At 46.2% G+C, this 15,767-nt stretch overlaps 1 long non-coding RNA gene across 1 annotated transcript; it reads right to left on the bottom strand.

Moving 5' to 3' along the window:
* Positions 1-11,421: 11,421 nt before the first annotated feature.
* LOC143413914 (uncharacterized) lies at positions 11,422-14,119 on the bottom strand. Its single transcript, XR_013094510.1, has 3 exons — positions 13,995-14,119; positions 13,158-13,399; positions 11,422-13,002 (listed from the first exon to the last, which is right to left on the bottom strand). It is a non-coding gene; the product is annotated as an uncharacterized LOC143413914 (long non-coding RNA).
* Between the last annotated feature and the right edge of the window lie 1,648 nt (positions 14,120-15,767).

The following is a 15,767-nucleotide window of genomic DNA, read 5'->3' as shown; positions in this document are numbered from 1 at the left end:
ATGATGTAACATCATATGGGACAGATGGGATATGGCCAGTGTTGGTCAAGTTACTTGAAAAAAGTAATCAGTAACTAATTACTGATTACTTCTCCAAAAAAGTAATCCCTTTACTGATTACTTATTTTAAGTAAAGTAATTAGTTACTGAGTTACTTTTTAAAAACATGAAACAAAACCTGAATATGTAATAAAGCAACAGGTCTTTCAACCCAGTTCTACTTTTTCTGCATAACCATGATATAAAATGTAATCAGATGAAAATTGTTGTGCATGTTCCAGCATATAAATCGTGTTTTGTGTTTACACTCTTTCAAAGAGATGCAAGTAAAACACAGCAGGAAATAAATAGAATCAAAGACTCGGCAGCTCTTAAATCTGTTGTCACCTGTTTAGCAGGAGTGGGGCGGGTGGAGGTTCGCCCACAGCGGTCATGTCAGTGGGCGGATCCGGGGGTTTCTCTGTGAGTGTCACGTTCCCGTGGCAGCGTGCTCGCTGCTCGCTCAGATTTAGAAAGAAGTTTTCTTCCCATGCAGAGTGCACAGGGGACGCTAGTGTTTGTGTCACTTTTTACAAACTAAAACTTAAAGTAATGTGATTACTTCCACACTTTAAACACTGCGTGGTCGTGCTCTCTCCATCACTCCATGTTATCCATCGTTGATCTGCACACGTCTGTTGCTGCCACGGGCGTCACGCGCGCTTACATCCTACAAATCACAGCTTAGAAACGCAGAAACGCAGCGTGCTTACAGGAAAGTAACAGCAATCTAATTACTTTTTTGCATTAGTAATCCCTTACTTATTTGATACTTAGTTAACGTGTTACTTGTAACGTGCTACTGACCATCTCTGGATATGACCCTCAAAAACTTTCAAAAACTTGCGCATCATATTTGTACATCAGGGTCGAGCTCTCGCAGCTTTTTGGGACGCTGACGCCATCACTCTGTGATTTCTACGACTTATCTGCTTTGAAACGTTCCGATTGATGACGTGACGCCAACTCCGTCTCATGATGAGCTGCTGTCAAAGGTCTTACCTTGATGTGCTGACTGGACTGTGACAACGAGCCAATCACAGGCATGATTTGGATATGAGGAGATGACTTCATCTTTAACTTCAGTGTTGTGATAGTGGGTCCCTTCTTCTGACATCACCACAGTAACTTACGCTGCAGATGAGAGTTTAACGGGTGCACGCTCACACGGACCAATCAGTTCTCTCGAAAAACCACGCCACCCTTCTGATGTGTGAGGATAATAAGAAGAATACAGTTTTTGTGGCTGACTGCTGAGCATCAGTGAGAGGTATCGATGCTTTATTCATGCGGGCTTCAATTTTAAAAGAATTTCATAAATATATGACGGTAAAACGGAGCATCTTTAATCTCTCAGATTTTCTCATATGTTGGTTTTAAAGCTGAGATGCTGAGAAGACGGTCGACTTACAGAGACACTGTTTTTACCAGCTTTCATCTGGGTTTCAAAATAGTATTTATTATTGTAATAGCAGTTTTCTTACAGTCCAACGACTTAAAGCTCACAGAGTCTGTGCTGCTCTGAGTCTGTATCTTGTTGGATGAAGGATACAGTTTATATTTTCCCTTGTTGCCAGGAGACTTGTCCTTCTTTGTGATTGGTCATAAGCCACCGTCCCGTTCAACGCTTGTAGCTAGATAGATGAACCTTTCAGTGCCTGCTTAGCCTGACTGCTGCTCTTTGGTTTTGTGACACGAGATAAGGAAAAGATAATAAAGATAATCGAGTCAAAATAATCGAGGTGGAAAGTTTTCAAATAAAAACAAAAAGGGGAATAACAAGCTGGCTCCGCTACAGGAAACGTGCCGACATCAGGAGTCTTCAGGGTGCAGGAGACGGTGGTGTTCAGGTATGTGAGGAAATCCCTGCTGCTCCTCTCTCTCTGTGGCTTTACTCACTATCAGGATGAAGCACCTGCTGCCTCTCTCCACCTGAACAAAGCCGGGCAGAGAGCAGGGCCTCGGTGCATCTGCCCACAGAGACGCCGGGTCAATAAGAGAATGGAGCTTACTCTCCACTGCAGCACATCTGGGAAATCACACAGCGGGGACGAGACCCCGCAGCAGAGGAGGAAGACTTTCCTAAATTCGAGCCTTCTTCCACTCACGTCTCCGTCCTAGATTCAGAGGTAGGTCAGGCAGCCAAAGGCTTATGAAAGTAAAAGTAAAGCAGCGAGGGGTCTCCTCTGGTCCACGATAGTTAAAAGGTTCATCCGGGGAGGAAAAATGAAGCCAACACAAAAATCCCTAAACCTGCAGTTCCTGTAATGTCCACTAGAGGCTCCAGCACTGAGTCAGACTCCAGCTTTGCACCAGCTCCAGTTTTTCTGAGTGAAATTCTCGGATTTTATATTATTTAAGCCTAAATGTCCCAGAAGTCCTGGTTCTATGATAAAGATAAGACATGAAAATGACAAAGTGGCCAAAATGACTTCTTTCAGGGGCGATCGTGGCTCAAGAGTCGGGAGTTCGTCTTGTAATCAGAAGGTTGCCGGTTCGAGCCCCGGCTCCGACAGTCTCGGTCGTTGTGTCCTTGGGCAAGACGCTTCACCCGTCGCCTACTGGTGGTGGTCAGAGGGCCCGGTGGCGCCAGTGTCCGGCAGCCTCGCCTCTGTCAGTGCGCCCCAGGGTGGCTGTGGCTACAATGTAGCTGCCATCACCAGTGTGTGAATGTGTGTGTAAAGCGCTTTGGGGTCCTTAGGGACTAGTAAAGCGCTGTACAAATACAGGCCATTTACCATTCAAACAGAAGATGACATCTCATCACCTGTTAGATGCAGGTGTGGTCTCTCTCATTCCCTTTAATGGGCCACATGTTGTTTTTTTAGTTTTCTTCATTCCTAAACTTTTATGTTCTGGGAAAGAAATCATATAAACCCCGTGTGATCAGGACGCTGAGTATGAACACTGAGCTCAGTGTCCGTCAGCAGGAGGATGTGTAATCACTGGTGTCAGGAACGATCGATCGGAGCTGGAGGCTGAGATCTGTGTGTGAGCTAATCTGGCAGAGTGTGTGCAGCTAAATGGATTAGTGGACAAGCGGAGGACTCAGGTTGGTGTTATCGGTTTGACTCCGAGTGCAGCGAGGCATAAACGTGTGTCTAATCCAACAGAAATCAGCAGCTCTGCTCGTATTTTGTGGAGAAAGTTGACGAGTTAAGAATCAGAAGAACTTCAAGTCCTGTTTCAAGATGTTAGAAAGATGACGAGTCTGGTCTTGAAGCATAAATCTGGGTGCTGTTAATGTGCGACTTCTCACTCTCTGTCTCTAGAGTCTGAGAAATCATGAAGAACAGAGTGTATCAGGATGAAATCTCCAGATCCCAGCGACTTCTCAAGAAAGCACATGTACAAATTCTTTTGAATCTTTTGAAAAGTCTGAAGGTAACAGGCTGGGAAATCCTCAGGTTTGTGATTTTGTGTCTGTTTACGTGTTGAAGGGAAACCGGTCCTCTTATTTCCAGCTTCATAGTTTTATTGTTGATCTCTACCAGAGTGGCTTTGCATGGTTCAGATTTCGAAATAATCCTACTTTATTTTAACGGTACAGTGAGAAAATAAGTAAGAATATTGTATTCATAAAGATCCACTGATTAGTGTTTAACATCTTAACAGATACTCTGACCTGTAACTATCGTAAAACGCTTCAACCGGAAGTAAAAACTTTTTGCGCATGGTACGGATCGGGTAGCGACAACTACAACCATTATCATCTGCAAATTATGGCGGGTGACAGTCATAGCAAAGAGATGAAGCACTTTTGAAATATGGGGAAAGCCAAAAACTGCGCTTCCTCCACTTCCATAACATCGATTCATTAATGTTGAATTCTCTCGCAGCTGCTCTGTTCCCATGTTGTTGCAGTATATTAATAACTAACCTCGTATTGTGGATGAATGCTCTCAGTTGTTCTCCTGACTGAAGTTTGGCCCGTGTATAGCATCCTGCTATGCGATTGCATTTGTCCCTGACCACCAGAATCCCTCACGTTAACTTTTATCGAGTGGAAAAAAGTTGGCGTTCATCCTCCAGCTTCACTGTGCTAATGTTATGCTAACATAGCTGTGTCGCTAGCAATCACGTAGCACATCATTATATACCAGCTAGCCCAACTTCAGTAACCCTGCAAACGCCACTGCTGTTTAGTTTTCTGTCTTTATGTTAGAAGTGACAGCAGAGCTGTACGTTTGAATTAGTTTCAAAAATCTCTGGTGTGAAATGTTTAGGTGGAAACTAGCAAGCTAACTTCCTGTTAACGGCTAACTTCCTGCTAACTTCTAACTCCGTTAAATTTAATAAATTCTGTTTTCATGGATGCCTGGATGTTAAACTTAATTGTTACACCTGGTAAAGCAGCATCGCTGATGATTTTATTAAAGATGAAAGAATTTGGACCATTTTTAACTCTGTGTTGTTTGACTTTGGGACCTGAAGCAGAGTTTTGGACCCAGATTACTCCACGAAGCTCCTCCCTACGGCAGCCGTAATGCTCTGACATCCATCAAGCAGGGCGGCTTACCAAAGTTGTGCTAAAACATTTTTAACAGATTTCTGCAGCCAAAATCGGTTCGAGGTCAGTAAGCACAACCAGAATTCATACATAAGGAACACTCTCGATTTTTGAGAAAATTAACGGATTTTAAGTCCTTATAGTGTGGAAAATACGTTATACAGAAGAAAAGAATATATCGTGATATATGTTGTTACCGCACGTGCTTCAAATTATACCGCGATATGGATTTTAGGCCATATCGCTCAGCCCTACTGGAGTCTAGACAGAAGCATCTCCAATGGAAGAACCATGGAACCTGATTAAACACAGGAGAGTTATGTTTTTCATTCAGATTAGTTTATGCAATTATATTTGGTCTTAAAATATTGGTTCTTGTTTTTATTCTTTCCCCGGTTGGCAGCGACACACCGACCAGCTGACCACCACACGTGCTTCCAATTATACCGCGATATGGATTTTAGGCCATATCGCCCAGCCCTACTCTTTATATAGTTGGTAGGAGTCAGACCATGTTTCTTTTTAGCTGAAAAACATTACACCAGGTAACCTGCAGTGTTGGAAACGTGTTTTTCGGCGATGTTTGCTGCCCTACAATCCCTCCTGCTCTGTAGTAAAATCAGCAACATTTGACCGCCCTGTTGCTCCCACTGAAATGTATACAGCCTGTTTAAAACCTAAAACTTAAAATTGTCTGCAGCCTGCTGTTGTTACCACTGTCCTGTTTGAAATGGATACTAACTGACTGGATGCCCATTAACCTTATAACTCCTGGGGTGTGTGTGTGTGTGTGTGTGTGTGTGTGTGTGTGTGTGTGTGTGCGCGCAGACAGCCAGGTTCATAATGGATATAAGGAAGTCTTTTTTCAAAAAAAAAGAGCCACATTCAGGTAAAAGTGTAAAATCAAATGATCCCTCAATCAAGAATAATGTTGGATCAGTGTTTCAATATTTATATCTTTTATTAGATGTTCGTGTGGTTTGGTTATTTGCCTTTTGGTTTAAAGTACACTGCGATAGGACTTTTTCATTAGTGATCTTAAAAGTATTTTTTTCATAATAATGTAATTTTTCATCTAATTGAATCTATTTGTGTTCGATTGTCAGTCCAAAGCGGGAGAGAGGAAAGAGGGAACGTGAGGAGAAAGTACAAGGTCAGGAAGAACCAGGTAAGCAAACAGACAGGGAGCAGTGACAGGCAGAAACTGTGAAACTGACAAAGAGAAAAACCTGATTTTACTCACAGTCTGGAAGTTGTGTCCTCCCTGTATTAAAGCTGCTAAACAGAATCTGCTAAACAAACTGGGCTGAAACACTTTGAGCCTCTTTAACAACATCCCAACATAACATTATCATTGATCGGGGAGATTGAAATTAATGATATATTTGTATGTGGTTCAGCCACAGCTCTGCTAAAACCTCAGCCAGTAATAGGGGGGCAACCTTTGGACCGTCCAGTTGTCTGCATGACTGCCGCAGTACGTGCATCACATGTGCTCACTATCAGAAAGAGCCAAACAGCCCTGGTGGAGCGAGCAGCTGTAAAGAGAAGCAGATGCTCTGTTTCTACAAATGTTTTAAGCTTGTTTCTGTTAGGTGTGGCTGTGTGCAGGCAGGAATAGGACCCAAGGTGCAGACTCCAGAGACAGATGTAAACTCAAAAACCGTTTTAATGTTAAACTCAAATATAACATAACTGGAAACGATCAAAAAAATAAATACCGGAGGACAGACAGAACACACAGCTTGGTAAACGGTAGATCGCGACACGGACACAGAGACACAGGGCTTAAATACACAGAGGGAGCAATCAGGGAATGAATAACAGGAGGGAAACACAGCTGGGGCAAATCAGAACTGACGAGACAAAGGAAGCGTAAACTGAACACACTGAGATAAGACAGAGACCTTCAAAGTAAAACAGGAAACACATAACACAGACTGAACAAAGACACAGCCTCACATGTAGGCACTACAGAGGGAACAGAGACGTGGGACCAGGGCAGACACAAACACTGACTGGACACGGGGATATAGGAACTAAGGATACACATAGACAAGGGGATGCAGGTGATAGGGGAGACAGAGCAACTAAAGAAGACAGAGACATAAACCATAAGACAGAACTCAAAGAAGCCAAAGACTAGAAAGTATAAATAATATAATAAACTCAAAAACCCTGGGTCAACAACCCAGGCATCCTAACAGTACCCCCCCCTTAAGGGCTGGCTTCCAGACAGCCCAAACCAAAACACCAAAAAAAACCCCAAAACAAACAAAAACAACCCAACCAGGGCGGGCGGCGGGGGAAACAGGATGGAGGGCTCGAAACAAAACCAAACAAGGAGCCAGAAACAAAAAAAGAACAAACAACGGAGCCCGGAAAGCAACAGAACAAAAAACAGGCTCACGACAGGCGCAGACGGCCAGGAAAAACAGTTCACAAAAAGTTCAGGGAGCCGACCCGGAGGCTGACAGCACAACAGTCCAAACCTGGGCAGTTCAGGGGGGCGGCCCGGAGGCTGATGGTCCAAGAGCCCAGAAAACAGTTCAGGAGGCCGGCCAGGCGGAAGGCACCGGTGGCGACGGAGCAGATCAGGAGGCCGGCCGGGCGGGAGGCATCGACGGCGACCGAGCAGGTCAGGAGGCCGGCCGGGCGGGAGGCAGCGACGGCGACCGAGCAGGTCAGGAGGCCGGCCGGGCGGGAGGCAGCGACGGCGACCGAGCAGGTCAGGAGGCCGGCCGGGCGGGAGGCAGCGACGGCGACCGAGCAGGTCAGGAGGCTGGCCGGGCGGGAGGCACTGGTGGCGGAGTAGTTCAGGGGGCCGTCCATGACGGCGGCGTAGTTCAGGGGGCTGTCCATGACGGCAACGACGTCCAGTCATCGTCCGGACAGAACGTGCAGGACGAGCAGGCCGGACAGGATGTGCAGGCCGGGCAGGACGTGCAGGCCGGGCAGCATGGAGACCTCAGGAGCAGACGAAGCTGAACACTCGGGGGCCGGACCAGGCGAAGCTGAACACTCGGGGGCCGGACCAGGCGGAGCTGCAGACTCGGGGGCCGGACCAGGCGGAGCTGCAGACTCGGGGGCCGGACCAGGCGGAGCTGCAGACTCGGAGGCTGGACCAGGCGGTGGAGCCGGTGGTGGCTGAACGGTCTCGCCAGAACCATCAGCAGACACTGGGACGTGCTGGCTGGGTCCTCCCGGACCCCCAGCTGACGAGGCAAGAGGCTGAACGGGCCCCTCGGACCCTCCAGCGGGAAGAGACGGCTGAAGCGATTCCTCGGACCCTCCAGCGGAGACAGGTGGCTGAACGGGCCCCTCGGACCCTCCAGCGGAGACAGGAGGCTGAAGCGGCCCCTCGGACCCTCCAGCGGAGACAGGAGGCTGAAGCGGCCCCTCGGACCCTCCAGCGGAGACAGGAGGCTGAACGGGCCCCTCGGACCCTCCAGCGGAGGCAGATTGCTGGACGGATGACAGAGGAGAGGAGTGACGATGGCGTCGCTTCCTTCTAGATGAGGGAACTGAAACTGGCGGAGATACGGAGACCTCCTCCTCATCCGACCACATGGCCGCCAGGAAAAAGGCAGGCGAATGGGCAGGCGAACAAGGTCCTGGCTGGTGTGAGGAAGGAGAGGCAGTCTGAGGTAGCGACGAGGCAGGTGGTGAGTGTGTGTTGTCCTGGGGCGGCGGTGAAGAAGTGGAAGTGAAGGTAGAGAGAGCAAGCTCGCCAGCCCTGACTTGCTCCCTCCAGGCAGCTATGGAGCTGCCCAGCACCGTGTCCATAGAAAACTGAGTAAGCTGAGGGTTGCTCCGAATGATGGCATCCACAGCACTTAGCCCAACTGCCATGGTCCTCAAATCATTGGCCTGAGCAATGCGGTCAAGGAGCCTAATCATCCGCTCCATCTCAGCATCGAATCCAAAAGCTGAAGAGTCTGCAGGGTCCATGTTCTGGTCGCGATCTTCTGTTAGGTGTGGCTGTGTGCAGGCAGGAATAGGACCCAAGGTGCAGACTCTAGAGACAGATGTAAACTCAAAAACCGTTTTAATGTTAAACTCAAATATAACATAACTGGAAACGATCAACAAAATAAACTAATACCGGAGGACAGCCAGAACACACAGCTTGGTAAACGGTAGATCGCGACACGGACACAGAGAAACACAGGGCTTAAATACACAGAGGGAGCAATCAGGGAATGAGTAACAGGAGGGAAACACAGCTGGGACAAATCAGAACTGACGAGACCAAAGAAGCGTAAACTGAACACACTGAGAAAAGACAGAGACCTTCAAAGTAAAACAGGAAACACATAACACAGACTGAACAAAGACACAGCCTCACATGTAGGCACTACAGAGGGAACAGAGACGTGGGACCAGGGCAGACACAAACACTGACTGGACACGGGGATATAGGAACTAAGGATACACATAGACAAGGGGATGCAGGTGATAGGGGAGACAGAGCAACTAAAGAAGACAGAGACATAAACCATAAGACAGAACTCAAAGAAGCCAAAGACTAGAAAGTATAAATAATATAATAAACTCAAAAACCCTGGGTCAACGACCCAGGCATCCTAACAGTTTCAAAGATTCTGTACAGCAGCTTTAAATGTTTTCCAAAAGCACACAGACACTTATCAGTGTTTCTCACACTTGTTACAGTGTGGACCACCTGATAAAAGGTCAAGCTGTCCCAAGCACCACCATGAAAGCATGAAAGTCATAATTCATAGATACTTATAGAATGGCAAAGTTGCCTCCATTTTTATAGTTTTTATTAATATTTTGAAATAATTTATTTGTAAAAATTTATTCTGTTTTTTTATGTATCTGTATTATACTGTTTACTTCTTACTCACTATGAGCATCGTTCATTATTCTCCCAGTAATTAAGGTTAGCATATGTATGTTTTTTATTCCAATCCATTCTTCTTTAGCAGCATTTAAATAACCTTTATCAGATTTGATGGTTTTGTTACAGACTTTTCAAAAAAGTGTTTTTCTTTTCTTTCACAAATGTGGATTAAATTGTGTTCAAATGTGCAAAACAGTGATGTCATGTTTTGTGACGAGGACCCAGGCACAGAGAGACTTGATGAATTTAAGAATCTTATGATTTAATAAAGAAATTTGCAGACTTGCACAGAGATGGTAAAATTATGATGACTGATAATGGAGACGAAGATAACAGACGATGAGCACAGGGAGGAACAGGGGTTTAAATGCACCAAGGAGACATTCAGAGACAACTCGGGACAACTGGAGACATTTAAGGATGCAGGGACTGACAGAGACGGGGAAGACGTCTCATCGTGACGAGTAAAGTTGATCTTGCCTGGCTGGGCAGCTGTCTGGGTGCTCAGCACCCCCAAAGCTCTGATCCTAGAATCGCCCCTGTCCGGGACGTTAAGAGCGCCGGCGATGGTGGCTGAGATGGAGTCTCCGAGGGACGGGCTTATTTTCCCCGCACCTAAAGGCTCCGGATCTTCCTTCATCATGCGATCCTGAATAACAGGAAGGGCATTTTTGAGGATTCTGCTAGAGGCGGTCTGAATGATTTCACAAATCATATCAGCGAGCACCGCTCGGACGCCTGAGTCGCATGTGCCACTTTCTATCATGCTCCACTCAGCTCCAGAGAGCCTTTGGAAGCACCTGTTGAAAGGTGGCAAAATCTGGAGCTGAGGTCAGGGCTCATGAAACGTGCTAATCTAGACGGACACATGACAGCTGAGGTAAACAGCCTGCATTCTAACCCTGCGTTGTTTGTCCTACAGCAGCCACCGTAGCTACGATTTCCAACGAGAATCGAGAGGAGTAGAGAACGCGCCTCAGCTGGCAGTGGTGGGATTTTACTGGTCCCAGTAAAGGTTGTGTCATGGGACACGTGACATCAAAATCGGTGCACGGCACCCACGACAGAAGCGACGTAGCGAGCGTAGCCTCCCCTTTAAGCTGAAGCTCCTCCACCTTCTCCCTGTGTGTGGGGTGGACTTCATCACTGACCACACAGCATGTCAGCTCAGCACCATCAAACATCTCTGACAGTCGACCTGACTGTGAGACAAGCCTTTCATGCAGTCTGTCATATGTAATATGACCATCTGCCATCGAGCATTACATATGCGTCATAAAATAAGGAACAGGACCCTAATAAAGACATTCATATTATTCTTTGCTGGTCTTCAGACTCTTCCTCCAGATTAAACTCTCTCCCTTTTTAGACGCTTTCGTCAGCTGACTTCATCATCTTTTCCAAGTTTGTATAAATTCTCGCCTCCACGCTCCATATTTACTGTTCACAGCTGCTACTGTACTAGTATTACACCTAATTTAATTATTCAAATGTCTGCATGAATAAATGACAACGTTGGCGCATCTGGAAGGGAAAATCCATCAGTGAGGAATCCCGCAGCCAGTTTCCCGTCCCTGCGTATCAGCGGCGGCGGCGTTTAGCTGAGCATGATGATGAGTTTCCTCTGGGGAGCACTGAGCTGTCACTCAGCCCGGCTCTCATCCTGTTCCAGCATCAGCAGCTGCCAGCTAACACCGCACTGTTCACCTCATCACAGCTGAAAGCCTTCGTCTCTTCTTCACAGCGAGAGGCTGGGAACCCCAAATTTCCACCGTTTTCTGTGATTTCAGAATATTTTCCAGCTCTGATCTTCTCCTTCTAACCGTGATTCCTCACGGCGAGCATCAACCCCGGACTTCAGCTGATACAGAAACTATAAATGGCTTCACATAACACCGTCAGCATTAAACTCCAGTGTGTAGGAACAGATGTGCAGTGAGCTTCATGGGATCCGTGAATTTACCACATAATTAGTTTTAAAATAGAAACAGACATTAAAGTCGTTAAAAGGAGGATTTTACTTCACAGCATAAAATACATGACTGAACTAAACTGTGTATAAAACATGGAGTTTCTGAGCGTGAATGATTGCACTAACTGCAGACATGCGATGGACCACGCAGCTGCACGCTGCATAACTTCAGCTCGCTAGCATCAGCTGAAAGCTTCATCCTGGCTCCAAGTAAGAAAAATGGAAGTGATCAAAATATGGTTGTGTCCTATTATACAGCCTATGATCGTGACACCACGAGAATGAATGATCACATATCGTGATCAATACCCATTTCCATTCCCGACCTCGATCAGCGCCGTGCGTTAGTCGGATCTCTCCTCGTTCGGGCTGACATCAGCGTGTGAACCCAGCAGGATACGAACACTTACATCACGGCTCACGATTACTCGGAGTAACTTTGATGATCTCTGACATTCTCACCAGATGAAAACTATCAGCTGATAAATATCTGCTCTCGCCTTCTCGTACCACGTTCTTCAACTCGAGTACGTGAGCAAGAAAATGACCCGCAAGTCACTCAGAGGGAAATACTCAGACCTGGCCACCATCGAGAGTCAGGTGACTTCCTGTGTATGGATCAGACTGAGAGACCACCTGAACTCCTGCTGATGGTCAACAACTAGTCAGACAATCATCTGAGCCTTAACCAACCAAATAACCTGATAACAGCTCGTTCAGAGTCAGATAAGCTGAGTGTGTGAGGAGGAGCTGATTTTTCCCTCCATAGTAACATTGTGTCTTTGATTTGTGATGTTTTGTGTTGTTTAGCTGAAGTGCAGATAATTCAGACAGACAGCAACATGGCGGATGCAGCTGTTCACGCCCAACAGGTACATTTGACTTCTTCCAGCGTTAAAGACGCCTCTGAAGTGCCACCAGGTGACATTTTTATAAAGTGCGCACAACGCACAGACGCGATGTTCTTCTCACACTGAAAGGCTGCAAAGACTGTGTAGCATGTAGCTATGACAACAGACGATGTACAAAATGGACCTGAAGTCAGTTATTGATTGATGAAGTCGTGTCAATGTCGCCGTGTCTCCACAGTGTGTTTGAGTCTTTGTGAATGTCTTTGGTGTTTCCTGTTTTATTTTGATAGTCCCTGTCCTGTGTGCAGTGTGTCTCATTATGTCTGATTAGTCCCAGCTGTGTTTCCACCTGTTTCGTCCTCAGTCTTCCGTGCTTGTTGTCCCGTCGTACCGCTCCATGTGTCCCTGCGTGTCGTTTCTGTCACTCCTTGTTCTGTGTTCCAGTTTCTAGTTTCATGTTCAGGGTTTTGGTTTGTTTTTCCTGTGAGTTTACTTCATGGAGGACGTTCCCAGCATTAAAGCTGCTGCTTACAGTTTACAGTCTGTGTATGAGTCCTGCCTGTCACACAGCCACACATGACACCATCACTCAAACTGGAGGGGGCATTTCATTATGAGGTCCCAGTGCTTGTCATGGTAAAACCTCCTTTCTGACTTTCACTCCAGAAACATCGACCCTTTGTCACCCCGAGGGGAGGATTTACGGTGCGAGTGTTTGAGCAGGTCCGTCTTTGTCATCGTTACAGAGGAGACGCAGCAACAGCTGGAAGGATGAGGAGAGGAGTGAGAGTGTGCGTGAACGTTAGATAAGGTGCTCAAGGACAGAATCCAGTGTGAGTGTGTGGCTGAATGAGGTTTGTTGTAAAAAGGGCCTCGAGTGCTCGGTTGGAGTAGAAACGTAGAAATCTGTTTACTCACCCTTCCAAAATACTCTGCTCCCTATTCGGACTTTTTCTGTTCTCACACCGGTGCTGATGCTGAGGTTTGATGTGAGTGGTGACGCCGAGCTTACACCAGAAGACTGAGAGTCAGTATCATTGGTTACAGGGATGTGGTGACATCACAGCTTCTTACACAACCCATGGCGCTTTGTGTCTTCTGCATCTCCCCGTCACCCACGAGGTGTCCTTCAGCACTGGGGCTCTGACACATACTGGCTGCTGAGAGTTGGAAAGTATTTTTTAAACTAAAAGCTGATTCTCTTCATCATATTTATTATCCTCTGCATTACTTATAGGTTTTATCAGAATATCAGACAGAACAAAACAGGACAGAAAATCTTCTTTTGCTCCTCAGCTAAAGGAGGGAATCACTAACGTCAAACTGTGAGGAAAGACTGACCCAGTAAACTGGAGTCAGTTAGCTGCTTCACATATATATCTGTCAGATTACATGAAACATGTTTGTAACAGTAAAACTGAAATGTTAAATTATCACAATATTGTGTAATCATGCTCTCAAATGAAACAGAAGACTCTTTCATTTTCAGCAGAGGTTAGAGGAGATGAATCTGTCGGTCTGTGGAGAAAGATAAGGCTCACCTAACCTAACCTAGCCTAGCTTAGCTTAGCTTAGCTTAGCTTAGCTTAGCACAACTGTAATAGCTGGTTGTTTATGTGGTTGTTGGTTTATTGACGATGCTTCTGAAAATATGTTGCCATTTAAAGTCCAAAAAACTTTCCTCACCAAGTATTCACTGTATTAAACCATTAATGTAGGATGTTTGAATAAATACACAAATGTCTGAGTCATTACCTCCAACAGCTCGCTCACATCTGTAACTCACTCTAACAGCACGACTCTGAGTGTTGATGTGTTTGTGTGTTAATAATGGCAGAGTCCTTGTTACTTCAGTTTCCCGAGAGCTGCTATAAACAATCACTTCCTTGATACAAGTGTCCGTACAGTAAACAATAGCAGGTTGGACCAAAGTGATGGACAGACAGACTGACTCCCCGTAGGACTGGAAAAGCACCTGTAAGGCAAAGGTGGACAGATCGATCCAAATATCGACACCAACGCTGGTATCAGATCGACACTAGTGTTTGTAGCCCACTGAACTGTGTGAAATTCACTATTTTCTGGAGTTAAGCGGACAGCACGGCGCTGCAGCGGTCAGCACTGTTGCCTCACAGCGAGCCATAAACGTGTCCTCTGTAAATAAAAATGGAAAACAGGGAAATTTAGCGAGCAGGACAAAAGTTACACTGAAGTTATTTTAGAAAAAATACAAAAACGTTCGGTACAGGATATCTGTGTGCAACATCACCGGGACCCCATGGAAGCTGATCCATTAATCCCGCCCCCCACGACCCCGATGAGGATAAACAGAACAGAACTGGATGGATGGATGACTGCATCCATTGTTTACACTGTAAACATAAAGCAGTAGAGACCATCATGGATAAATCAGGAAATGTCCTCAACTGCAGAGAAGGGCAGTGATTCAGCAGCAGTTCTGTTTCTGCTCTTTGTGAGAGATTAAGTGAAACACAGGGAAACATTCCCAAAAGGATGAGTGTCGGAGTATTTCCTGAAGTGCTTCTTATCCTCCGAGAGCTTCAGTGGAATGAATCCAATAAAACGCAGCCTGTAAAGTGTAAAAGGAAAGACTGAGGGGCTTTTGTTTTGCCATCTGCATGAAAACCAAGCTTCTGATGTCTGCTCTGTCAGTCTGAAGCCACCGTTTGGAGTTCCCGTCATTCTTTTTAAAGCACAGAGCAGCAGCTTCCGATTGGCTGCTCCTCATTAACCTCCTTAGTTTGGAGGCTCTTCCTGCACATGTGTGCTGAGGTAATTAAAGACCTGCTGAACCTGCTTTAATTAAACAGCGTTACTAAAGTCCTCTGTGAGTCAGAGCGCTTCAACGTTTAGAGAATCAGCAGCTGAAGGTCCTGATATTAATCAGCAGAGGTAACTTTCAGCTGAGTCATAACAGGGACAAACAACCAGCGTTACTTTTTAAAGTTTCAACAAAACTTGATCCATAAAAGGTTTTCGTGACAAAAACGTTCCTTCGTAATGCACGCTCTCTTTTATCGTGGCAGCACAGGAACAAGCTCTGAGCACAAGATCCATAGAGGCTGGGCTCTATCACACCAGGCCAGACCCCAGGCTGTGTAAAGATGAGACAACCCAGCACATAACAGCAGGGTGCAGGATGCTAGCAGGCAGGGCATACATGGAACGCCATAACCAAATGGCCGGCATAGTGTACAGGAACATCTGTGCCGAGTATAACCTGGAAGTCCCGAGGTCAAAATGGGACACGCCCCCAAGGGTGGTGGAGAATGACCGAGCTAAGATCCTGTGGGACTTCCAGATACAGACGGACAAAATGGTGGTGGCTAACCAACCGGACATAGTGGTGGTAGACAAACAGAAGAAGACGGCCGTAGTGATCGATGTAGCGGTTCCGAATGACAGCAATATCAGGAAGAAGGAACACGAGAAGCTGGAGAAATACCAAGGGCTCAGAGAAGAGCTCGAGAGGATGTGGAGGGTAAAGGTAACGGTGGTCCCCGTGGT

Source organism: Maylandia zebra, linkage group LG1 (genome assembly GCF_041146795.1).
Source record: "Maylandia zebra isolate NMK-2024a linkage group LG1, Mzebra_GT3a, whole genome shotgun sequence".
NCBI classification, from domain to species: Eukaryota; Metazoa; Chordata; class Actinopteri; order Cichliformes; family Cichlidae; genus Maylandia; species Maylandia zebra.
Note: the sequence above shows the minus strand (reverse complement) of the source record. Positions and strands in the feature narration are given on the sequence as shown.